General features: G+C 39.4%; 1 protein-coding gene and 1 long non-coding RNA gene across 12 annotated transcripts in view; both read left to right on the top strand.

Annotated features, from left to right (window-relative positions):
* The window catches only part of ROBO2 (roundabout guidance receptor 2), a 368,188-nt gene that overhangs the window by 75,601 nt on the left and 279,468 nt on the right, over positions 1-13,119 (top strand). The window lies entirely within an intron of this gene.
* LOC142140490 (uncharacterized) lies at positions 5,655-7,863 on the top strand. Its single transcript, XR_012688511.1, has 3 exons — positions 5,655-5,739; positions 5,990-6,099; positions 7,547-7,863. It is a non-coding gene; the product is annotated as an uncharacterized LOC142140490 (long non-coding RNA).

The following is a 13,119-nucleotide window of genomic DNA, read 5'->3' as shown; positions in this document are numbered from 1 at the left end:
TCTACTCAATGTTCCCAAACTCATGACACAAGAGATGGTGTTAAATTAGGGACGTTTTACAGCTTGCAGAAATAATCTTATTTTATTTCGGAGAGGGCTAGCAAAACATATCTCATGTGATGCCTTTGAAGTTTTCTGATAACGCTGCCTTTGATATTGAAGACTGACTTGATCCTGTTTAATTTGATTCACTTAATAAGCGTGTCCTGTTTTACTTAACATCACTCCAAAACTATGCAGCGCGTTCTTTTTCCTGGAACAAAAAATGTCCTGTAAACTTTAAAGCTACAATATATTTTAACATCTCCACACACACCTTGATATCCTGTACTTTGGCCTTGCGTGTGTAGGGAAGTGAGTGACAGTAGGCATAATAAGGAAACTTCAGCTGCCAATAGTTTGTCAGAAACAGGACAGTAGGACAAAATAATGTCTGCTTAGCCTATCCCTGCTGTATTTTATTATTCAAAGCTGTTGAGTTTTTAAAGATCACAAACTCCATTTGCAGTGACTCTAACAGACTGGTGACTTGAATGGCTGCATTCTCATAAATTTTGGTTCACCCCAAAACTGGCTGCCTCCATTGTGTGCTGGGGACTGGTACATGACTATGGGAGCAGGGGGAGTGGCCTAGAAGTGAGGGGGACCAAGCAATGATGAGTCCTCCCCCACATTTGTGCCCCTCCCAGTCCTACTTATACTCCCCGATGTCATAGTTGCCAATTCCGCTTATGACAAGCGGAATTGGACTTGTTTTTTTCCAGAGTTACGGGGTTTTTCTGGTGGTCGCAGGTTGCGGGTTTTTGGGCTTCACAACATTTTTATTTTTTTTTCAAAAAACTTTATTGCCTTGTGTATAATAACGCTTTAGTCAGTGTAAGGAAGCTGCTGGTCTCTTACGTGGGCGTGACCTCAGGTGTTGGTTGGTAAACTTCAGCGTTGGCTCCTCTTGGGGAGCCTGTCTGTGTTGTATACAGTAGATATGGAGAGTATATATGTGACCAGACAGAGCATGATATGTGTAATTATAGTGTAAAGCTGGGGATATATTGTAGTGTACAGAGAAAACAAACCCCTAAAGTACAGCTATATCTCCTGAATCTTCATCTTTAGTTACTGTAACTGCAGAAACTACTGCATTACTATTAATATTATCTTGATATTTGTATCATAAATAAAAAATAATTAATTTTTGGCTTTTTTGGACTCTTTTTAGGATTGTTTGGGCTTGTTCTTCCACTTAGCGGTTGCTTGTTTTTCATTTCAGAGTTGGCAACCCTGCTCGATGCATCTCAGATCAGAGTGTGAGGTGCCTGGGAGGTTACAGCGACAATGCTGGGCCCCTACTAAAGTTTTGTTATGGGGCCTTGGCGATTCACCTATTTGTATCTATGTAATATTTTATTCATAATTGCCCACTCTCCCGGAATATCCGGGAGAATTCTGAATTCTGGGTAAGTTTCCCAGAATCCCGGCAGAGCAGACCAATTTCCTGAACACTGCCCTCTATCTAGTCAAGTGGGCAGGATGGGAGCCTCAATGAAGCGGCTTGCCAAGGATCGTACCATTTTGACTCCATTTGAAGGGCTAAAATGACGCGATTCGCCATGACCTGCCCCCTTCTGTCCTCCCCACTGGGAGAGTAAATAGTTAGTAAGTATGACTTTATCGCACTTTATATTAATGTATGTAGAATTATCATATCTCTCCTTTTCTTTTTACCCCCAACAACCTATAACATAAGATCTATAAAGACACTTTTGTGGTGTTAATACCAGCTGTAAATATAACTGAACTTTATTGACAGATGCTTGTTGTCGTATCATTACTATCAAATTTCACATGGATTTTTTGTTATAGCCTCATAACTGTGTTGCTTTTACCATATCAATATCATTTGCAAAACAGAATGGCTAGTTGCAAGGTTGTAATTTGCAGAATCAATCAACATAAATTACACATGATCTCTGATAAAAGCCATTATGTAAAAAGGTTAAATATAATCTTAGGTTAATTTATACTAATGTCATTACATTTGCATGAAAATTGTATTAGTATCAGACATCATGTGATTGTAAAGCAAATGATGTGTTTTTCCTCCTCCTACAGAACCAGTGAGTGCAGAATAATACATCATTCTAAATGAGAACTGTGGAATTATGAACACTGCGATGTCAACGTGAATATTTTAGTTTGTCTGAGATATAATTCCTCATTTTTATATTTTAACTTTTGTTTAACTTTTGCTTTTATTGAGGATATTGTCCTAGGGAAACACAAACTTAGGGGAAAAAAGACAATTGGGCTAACAGACCATTTACTTTCTGCAGTCTTTCTGTTTTATGGTTTTCCTACTTGGTTTGTGCAACCTCAATTGTATCCTGCCATAAACATGGTGATGGTCAGAATGCTGCATTTACACCAGTGCAGGGCGTATTTGTTGTGTCATATGGTATAACAAACACGGAAACAGTCTTCTGACCATACCGCATGCAAATACAGCTTCTAAGTCAATGAGCAGCAAATTAAAGGTATTGATAGTTAGGAAATCTATTGGCCTTTAGATGCCAAAATGCCAGAAGTGCTTAGTGTCAAGACGACAATAGCTCCGAGCTGAATGGTTGAAGGATACAGTGAGCCAAACATTAGCACTTAGTAGAAATGTTATTGAGGTATAAAACTAGTATAGTGCTATATGTGTGATTGCATGATTAGTCACTTTGTCTGTCATATGTTTCCAAAAAGCTCTGCCTATCATTCAGTCTGTATACTGAGGATCGCCTAACTAATTAGTACAGAACACAGATCAACATAGACAGGGCCCCCATTCATCCTTCTCACACAATTCACATTTTTATGTTATCCCCTGTCCAAATTTGCCGCCCCCCCCCACTATCTTCAGTCACCCCCCCCCCCCCCCCCCCCCCCGTCCCTGGACCTATCTAACCTCTGCAGTAGTTTACTAACCTCTCTGCTTCTTATTGCTGGGTCCTTCTGGCTCTTCTCCATTGTCAGCTTTGTGGCATTATTATTTACATGATGTTAGTGGTGCTGCAGGGAACCTCTCTGTCCAGAAGCCAGGCACCTATCTCTCTGGAAGATGTGCACCTGGGGGGCTTGGGACTAGACCGATTGCTGGCACCTGTGGGGCCCCCACATCATGGGAGTGGAGGTGGAGATGCAGCCTACAAGGGGGCCCATTGCTGTTTTAGTTAATTCAGCGCCTCCCCCACCCCTCACATCTCAGGAGCAACTGATTCCCAGAAATGGACACCGCTACTTCCCTTAATTCACAGCAGAGGCCCCCTCCCAAAATAAATCTGTTCGCACCCAGGGCTGTTGGCCCCCTACTGCTGTACTCCTTGTACCCCCCTGATGGTGGCCCTGACCATAGATACTTAGCGCTGTATGTGTAGAATTATGGGGCACACCCATACTCGCCTACTCTGTTGGAATTTAGGGGAGTTCTGCTTGACTCCCGAGATAGTCGGCCACACACCCGGTTCTTGTTTCTCTTTCTTGAAAAGCGGATGGCGCTTTGATGTCACGATTTGCGTATTAATGCCCACATCAGCAGCATGAGGCCGCGAATAGCACCATCGATCTGCAATGGGCGGGTCCTGATGGGATTTGTATCATCATGGACCGGTGACGGTGCGGTACGGTGACAAGAATGACATCATTGTGCAGCAGGGAGCGCAGCCGTGGGGGTACAAATGACGCTTTCATGTCCCTCACATTTCCCCTTGCCTCCCAGAGGGGAGGTCCAGAAGTATGCAAGCATGGGTCCGCTTTGTTATAGGGATGTCAACTTTTATACAATGGAAGTAAAAACTTAATCTATGTGCACTGGGAGTATTTCACTGTCCATATTACTGTAAATAAATGGGAAATGCTTCTTAAAGTTGATATTTTTCCATTTCATAAAAAAAATATTTCTGCATTAATCCTTAAAGATGTGTTAATATAATAGAAGAATAGATCTTTGTTATTAACTTTGTTAAGTGGTAAAATAAAGTTGTTTTATCAGTTTTTATGTACCACATTCCCTATGAAGCAATGACAACCATTCATGTCTCATATACCCTCCAATAGTTCTGATTATCACAGAATAGTCACATTAAATAATAATAATAAGTGTGGTAAGGGCAGACAACTATGGTTTGAAGTAGATTGACATCATGCTCTGTGTCACAATTTTGTAATCGTTGCCAGGTATTGTATAGCTTCAAATTACATTAAATTAGGAACAAAAATAACCAATGGTGCATTTGTTAAAAATATATCTTATTCTTATTTATGTATTTTAAAAGTAACTAGATGTTCTGCCGCTAACGGGTTTATTTAACGAGCATTGCAGTGCAGTAACAGAAAGGAAATGGCAGTGATTGCTTGCAATGTAACAGGACATTTGCAGTCGGTAAGTTAATATCGCCTTAATAAGTGGTTAGTTAACTGGCAGCTGTTCAAGCCAGCCATTTCTCAGTAAGTGTAAGTTGAAATAGTGTCAGCAACGTGTATTGACTGATCTTAAGTAATCGTGGTTTGCGAACTCTTTCAGTGTAAAATGAGACAGTCATTTATAGAAAGTCTATATCAATATTTTTTTTTTTTGTGCCTGGATCTGTTATTTTATCTTTAGTGAAACACTTCCTGGTTTGGTGATGTCATCAGGTTTAGTCATGGATCGTCTATTTATAGCAGCAAGGGGTGAGGGTAGAAGTGGGAGAAGCAGTTTTGAAAATAACTTTATATTACAAGGGGACATTCCCAGGATGTCTGGTTTACATATGCACTTTGTCTCATCTTTATGATCAGAAATCTCCTCCCATTGTTGAGAGATTCGACATTCAATGCTGCATTAAACCTGTTTAACAAGTTGGATGAATGAATTTTATTTCATGTAGAGATGCATTTGACACAACAATCCTCCAGTATTGTTGTGACAGGCTCCTCACATCACTGCTCTGTGCTTCTGGAGGATCATGTTCCTTCAACGCCTCCCACACGATCAGCGAACGCATCCCCTGAAATACTCTGCACATCTGTGAACCTTCCAATGATCTGATTGGTTGCAGGTTGTTCTTTCTCCACCTATTTTAGATCTGTGAACATTCAGGAGCTGAAGACTGATAATAACACAAAGGTGCTCTGACTATTGTCAAATGCAGCTTCAAAAAAAAAATTGCAGTAGGCATGCAAACAAGTTTTGGCGTTTGTGAGATGTCTTCGAGATGTTTTTTAGGGCTTGAATCAACTTGTGAGTCAAATTGGTTAAAATAAAATGCAAGATATAACAAACCCAGCAATTAAATCAAAGCCTGTTTTAAACTAAAATAATGGATTTAAGAAAACATTAAATGAAAATAAAACTACTTGTCAAGTATTGTGAACAGCTCAATGAATGCATCACCAAAGGTCAGATAGGTAACTTTTTAATGATGCATTTGTCATCCATGAGAGCAACCTATATTTAAAGTCTGCAGTAGTAATGGTCGTCTGTGTGCGGAAATTTTACAATGTTCTTTTATAGCATAGAACACGTTTGTTTGTTTATTTATTTATTTAAGTGTTTATGATCAAAAACATATTTAGCTTTCGAAATTTATTTAGCAAATACATGCTATTAAGACTGCATTTTATTTGCAGACAAGTGTAACAATGCAACTCTTCAGTTCACAATCCTGCAAAGCACAACATCTTCAGAATCTATTTTTCAAGTGTCTGCGTGATGCATAGGTGGGTTTTTTGTAATAATTCACTGTCAATGAGGAAATAATATAGTTGGATATGTTAGGCCATGTGTAGGGTAATTGCAGTGCCTAATGAAATGTCTTAAATAATATATTTTAACAATCTGTGCGCTGTCACAAAAAATTGTGCGACCTGCTCCATTTTTTATAACTAATTTAATATTTTGCAAATGGTAATGTAACACAGGATGGCGTGGCGTGGGCTTTAAATGCTGATCTGTGTTTTCTCTCTTCAGAAGACTAATTTCTGCTAGCAGGTTACGTGCCTTGCAGGAAACGGTGAATATGTAAAAAATGACAGTAAAGCATCTTTTATGACTGAATGGTTACACGCTTCCACAAATAGGTAAGGAGAGATACTCTGGTGGGTTGGAGGAGGTTAGTAATTACAAGTCTCCTCCTGAAGGCTTCATGGCGGGTGCCTCTCACAGAGACACAGGGAATGAAGCAGAACAGCCTAGGGCACATTATTCCCAAAGGCTGAGAGCTGTTTGTTTACGTTTCTCAGGAAAACACATTTAGAACTATGACGGTTCTGTGTTTCCAAGTGGATTTCTACCTCTACTATACATCATTAAGTTAATATGCTTTGCGTTTGGCATCAGTTCGGGATGCTCCATCTGCCGTACATATGATAGTAGCAATTTCTAAACCAGAATATGGAGAAATTCCTAATTAGAAATTTTTTTCATAACTCATATTGTTTAGTTCTGTTCCTGGATTTGTGTGAGCTGTTAACCACTGAAAGACTAAATTCACGCACAATTTAATGTTGCAATAGCGGCAGTCCGTAGCTTGGGGTACCCACAGTTCTGCCTAGTTGGATTTGGGGGTGTTGGGTTAAAATAATATTTTAGCTCACATTATTATTCAATGTCCAAGGTTAACTTATGACTTAGTCAGATCGAACGTCATAATATAGTTAAACCAATAATAACATTTATACTATGAAGGGTGGGAGAAAACTATTTATATACAAATGCATTTTGGACCTATGTAAATATATTAGCCAAGCTGCCTGTGTAAGGTTGTCTTATATTTAGGTTGGTTTATCCTTGAATGACGGATATGAGATCTGTTACAAATCATGTTGAAAATCTTGGGTTCATCATCATCATTTATTTATATAGCGCCACTAATTCCGCAGCGCTGTACAGAGAACTCACTCACATCAGTCCCTGCTCCATTGGAGCTTACAGTCTAAATTCCCTGACACACACACACACACACACACACACACACACAGACAGAGAGAGGCACACACAGACTAGGGTCAATTTGTTAGCAGCCAATTAACCTACCAGTATGTTTTTTGGAGTGTGGGAGGAAACCAGAGCACCTGGAGGAAACCCATGCAAACACGGGGAGAACATACAAACTCCTCACAGATAAGGCCATGGTTGGGAATTGAAATCATGACCCCAGTGCTGTGAGGCAGAAGTGCTAACCACTACGCCACCGTGCTGCCCCACACTGGGTTGACACAGTATGCGGGTACTTGTCCTTTAGGACAGACAGACAGGCAAGCAGACAGTTGAATCAAGTGAGTGCAGTAGGGGTCAACACTAAAAGTAGTTAAGTAAAATTAACTAAAGCTTACTATAAATTAAAGATTAAATGCAGCTTTCATAACTGCTTATTAGAGTTGATCAGACATTCTACATTTCTCTTTGTGAACTGATTTGAGAAGTCGGTCCAGTTAATTCTATTTTTGTTGAATCACTCACTTTTTTATTGGACGCGTTGAAATAACGATGAGCCAGAATTTACATCACTTATCTTTCTGTCTACAGATGCTCTTAGATTGGTCACATATTTCCATCCACTATACCGGAACTGCAAGAACATTGATTATCAGCTTCACAAATACAAATTGTCTATAGAATGTCATGTATTTATAGATTGTCTCCGTGAGTGAACTTCCTGCATTTTCTTTCTGAAATAACTCACGGCCCTTGAACCAGCCAAAATGTCATAAAAGACAAAACATACCAAACACCAAACAGTTTTTGTTCAACTGTACTGTTAATCAACACAGTAAAATATTTTAACTTCCCTATGCAACATTTCATTGTCTTGTGCCATCTGTGGCCGTATCCATCACATCCCATAGTCCATTTAAAACTAATAAATGTATTTTACCAGTAATTGAAATGATTATTTAATTTTATTTATTTTTTCAAAACTTTATTTATAATTTTTGGTATGCAATACACAAATATCCTGCATGAACACAAGCGGACAAACACAAGTGTAACTCAAAGGTTAAATAAGGAAAGTATACCATTCCCGTATAGAGCAAATGCATATTGTACAAAGGTGAACGTATTATACCAGTTGAGAGATTATTTAATGTTTTAATACTTACAGGCATACAGACAGCAGGGTTACTTACAGGCATACAAAAGGAGAAGAGCTTACTTGCCTAGTCACTCGGATGCCTGGAAGGTTACCAAATTTCGGGGATTTCTCCCAGACCCCCTGAAGAGCCGGACACCCTCCTGGACCTAGGACACCCCCCTAGGGAGGTGTCCTAGGTGTACATATACAGGGCTTGATTACACTGCATTGCGCAGTGGTGGGCGGGGCATGTTGACGCAAATCACACCGCCATGCATACTGCACTTGACCATTGGGACCCAGAAGTAGGCTGTGTGACCTATTCACAAATCCAGACTGGAATATTATATTAAGGGGGCAACAATGTATTTATAATTCTTAATCTATTTTGCGTTTATGTTTAGCATATGGAAACATTTTATTATAAGTAAATACCTCAGGGCTGACGGACCAAAACTTTTTTGAGATGCTTCAGCAATGTATCTACTGGGAATAAGGAAGAAATGTTCTCTTTTTATCTATATTTGCAATAATAAACTGAAACTATGTTGAGCTAAAATAATAATATAGGAACATTTTTATTTTTTCTTAAATTTTCTTTAATATGCTTCATCAAGAACTGACTGGATGTTACTCCGCTGAATATGGGTAATCTCCACTAAATATTTTTATTATTTACACAGCTTAGGAAAATCAAAAAACCTTTCAGGAACAAATATAGTTTTCATGTCAGCTCTGTGGATGAAAGCAATGTACACTGATGGGTTATACTGAAAAATACCTACAGTCCATAAGTTGATTCTTTCAGACACATGTCCAGTTTGATTATTCTTGTAGTTAATTTAAAGCAGCTCTGGCATTTTTACTCCTCAGTATAGAGCATGGAATGCATTTTTGTATGCTATGGGTAATGTTGCTCATTCTGCCCATCCTGCCATCAAGTGGCCCATATATAAAACATAGAACGAGTGGACATATCACTGCAGATTGGTGCATCAATATGGTACATACAGCAACTGTACTTGTTCCCTGGAAGGTAGAAGAGAAATCCAGCTTCCAATATTGGTATTGGAGCTGTACTCCATATAGAGAAAGACATACAGTATATCAAGGCATTTCTACCCTAGTGTTGTCTGTACAGCCATACTTACTGCTTCTGTACAGCCATACTTCCTGCTTTTGTACAGCCATACTTACTGCTTCCTGTACAGCCATACTTACTGCTTCCTGTACAGCCATACTTACTGCTTCTGTACAGCCATACTTACTGCTTCCTGTATAGCCATACTTACTGTTTCCTGTACAGCCATACTTACTGCTTCCTGTATAGCCATACTTACTGCTTTGTGTACAGCCATACTTACTGCTTCCTGTACAGCCATACTTACTGCTTCCTGTACAGCCATACTTACTGCTTCTGTACAGCCATACTTACTGCTTCCTGTATAGCCATACTTACTGCTTCCTGTATAGCCATACTTACTGCTTCGTGTACAGCCATACTTACTGCTTCCTGTACAGCCATACTTACTGCTTCCTGTACAGCCATATTTACTGTTTCCTGTACAGCCATACTTACTGCTTCCTGTACAACCATACTTACTGCTTCGTGTACAGCCATACTTACTGCTTCCTGTACAGCCATACTTACTGCTTCTGTACAGCCATACTTACTGCTTCCTGTACAGCCATACTTACTGTTTCCTGTACAGCCATACTTACTGCTTCCTGTACAGCCATATTTACTGTTTCCTGTACAGCCATACTTACTGCTTCCTGTACAGCCATATTTACTGCTTCCTGTACAGCCATACTTACTGCTTCCTGTACAGCCATACTTACTGCTTCCTGTACAGCCATACTTACTGCTTCCTGTACAGCCATACTTACTGCTTCTGTACAGCCATACTTACTGCTTCCTCTACTACCATATTTACTGCTTCTGTACAGCCATACTTACTGCTTCCTGTACAGCCATACTTACTGCTTCCTGTACAGCCATACTTACTGCTTCCTGTACAGCCATACTTACTGCTTCCTGTACAACCATATTTACTGCTTCCTGTACAGCCATACTTACTGCTTCTGTACAGCCATACTTACTGCTTCTGTACAGCCATACTTACTGCTTCCTGTACAACCATATTTACTGCTTCCTGTACAGCCATACTTACTGCTTCCTGTACAGCCATACTTACTGCTTCCTGTACAGCCATACTTACTGCTTCCTGTACAGCCATACTAACTGCTTCCTGTACAGCCATACTTACTGCTTCCTGTACAGCCATACTTACTGCTTCTGTACAGCCATACTTACTGCTTCCTGTATAGCCATACTTACTGCTTCCTGTATAGCCATACTTACTGCTTCGTGTACAGCCATACTTACTGCTTCCTGTACAGCCATACTTACTGCTTCCTGTACAGCCATATTTACTGTTTCCTGTACAGCCATACTTACTGCTTCCTGTACAACCATACTTACTGCTTCGTGTACAGCCATACTTACTGCTTCCTGTACAGCCATACTTACTGCTTCTGTACAGCCATACTTACTGCTTCCTGTACAGCCATACTTACTGTTTCCTGTACAGCCATACTTACTGCTTCCTGTACAGCCATATTTACTGTTTCCTGTACAGCCATACTTACTGCTTCCTGTACAGCCATATTTACTGCTTCCTGTACAGCCATACTTACTGCTTCCTGTACAGCCATACTTACTGCTTCCTGTACAGCCATACTTACTGCTTCTGTACAGCCATACTTACTGCTTCCTCTACTACCATATTTACTGCTTCTGTACAGCCATACTTACTGCTTCCTGTACAGCCATACTAACTGCTTCCTGTACAACCATATTTACTGCTTCCTGTACAGCCATATTTACTGCTTCCTGTACAGCCATACTTACTGCTTCTGTACAGCCATACTTACTGCTTCTGTACAACCATACTTACTGCTTCCTGTACAACCATATTTACTGCTTCTGTACAGCCATACTTACTGCTTCTGTACAGCCATACTTACTGCTTCCTGTACAACCATATTTACTGCTTCTGTACAGCCATACTTACTGCTTCTGTACAGCCATACTTACTGCTTCCTGTACAACCATATTTACTGCTTCTGTACAGCCATACTTACTGCTTCTGTACAGCCATACTTACTGCTTCCTGTACAGCCATACTTACTGCTTCTGTACAGCCATACTTACTGCTTCCTGTACAACCATACTTACTGCTTCCTTTACAGCCATACTTACTGCTTCCTGTACAGCCATACTTACTGCTTCTGTACAGCCATACTTACTGCTTCTGTACAGCCATACTTACTGCTTCCTGTACAACCATATTTACTGCTTCTGTACAGCCATACTTACTGCTTCTGTACAGCCATACTTACTGCTTCCTTTACAGCCATACTTACTGCTTCCTGTACAGCCATACTTACTGCTTCTGTACAGCCATACTTACTGCTTCTGTACAGCCATACTTACTGCTTCCTGTACAGCCATATTTACTGCATCCTGTACAGCCATCTCCATTGTTTTATATACTGTTTTCTGTACAGCCATCTTCACTGTTTTATATACAGTTTCCTGTGCAGCCATTTTTACTGTCTCTTATACAGTCCCCTTTACGGTTCCCATACTGCCACATTTGCATTTTTATATGCATCATCTGGGCTTGTACTGTGAAATGTAAACAGAAATCCATCTTCCAATCATAAACCCCACATAGAGAATGATCATACACAAAGGCTTTATTCACCTGAATGATGCCTATACAGCAATATTTACTGTTTTCTCTCCCGACATATTTATGTTTTCTTTATGCGGTCATTTGTTCCTATTTTCTATGCATCTTTACTATCTCCTAAATGAAAAGGTCTGAAAACTAAGCCCCATTATTTTAAAAGAAAAACACCAGCATTTTTTAGAGAGTAACTTAGGATAACATGTAGTGACTTTGCCATGCCTTTCATTTGAAAAATCTTTAAATGTTCTTTTTTTGTTCTTTTCTGAGAATACTTTAAACTTTACTTTGATATTTTCTACATGTGGTACACAGGCACATGTGTTACAAGTCCGGTTCAATCACGAAACATAGCAGATGCCATTTCTGAGGCATGTTTTCATATTTCAAACCCTCACATTCCTTTCACAGACACTACACTTTCAGCTCTGTGCTATTCAACAGACACTTTGAGGGGGAAAAAGCCTCTTCAAGTGAATGCCCCATTAAAAATCAAACATCCATGAATATTAGATAAGTGAGAACATTTTCTAAAGGCTTCCCACAGGTCAAAATATATAATAAATTAGTAAGCCTAGGACAAGGGTTTTTTTTTTTTTTTTTCAAAATCATTGACGATGCATGAATGCAAGAACCAATATCGTCTCATAATGCCTGTAGCTATTAATTTTAAAAATGCCATACATTACAAAAATCCATAATCAATTAAAAGGGGCCAAGTAACCCAGCACAAATTTCCATCTTAATTCACTCCACATTCGTTTTTACTGAAGCATTTTTTTTTTACTTCTTGCAAATTGTAACCTTAAAATATCAAAGGTTTCCCCTTGTGTGAAGGAAGATTCACTTACACTATGAATATTAAAGCATGTTATGTTCCAGTAAAACTAACATCATTTCTGAAGGTTTCATTCACTGAGTCATTTTTAGGTGTCTTTTGCCAAAGACAAGATGGTTCCTTTACGCTTGCTCGATTCCATCAATTGGACATAATAAAAGGCCACGCCCACTTATGTCATATTACTTATTTTAAAAGTGTTTGATGCATAACTGTTATTGATGGCAATATACACCAAGATATGTAAAGCGACGCACAGGAACTTCTTGTCTGCATAAGGCATCCATATTATGAGGTAAAAAAATCTCACATGTACATAAAGGAGTGGGTAAACCACATGCAAGCTGACGTTAGTAGCTGATTAGTGAGATCATTGATCCAATAGGCTAACACGACTTCATCTGTCAATTAATTAAAGATTTCAGAACAT

This window comes from Mixophyes fleayi, chromosome 2 (genome assembly GCF_038048845.1).
Source record: "Mixophyes fleayi isolate aMixFle1 chromosome 2, aMixFle1.hap1, whole genome shotgun sequence".
In the NCBI taxonomy this organism is placed as follows: domain Eukaryota; kingdom Metazoa; phylum Chordata; class Amphibia; order Anura; family Limnodynastidae; genus Mixophyes; species Mixophyes fleayi.
Note: the sequence above shows the minus strand (reverse complement) of the source record. Positions and strands in the feature narration are given on the sequence as shown.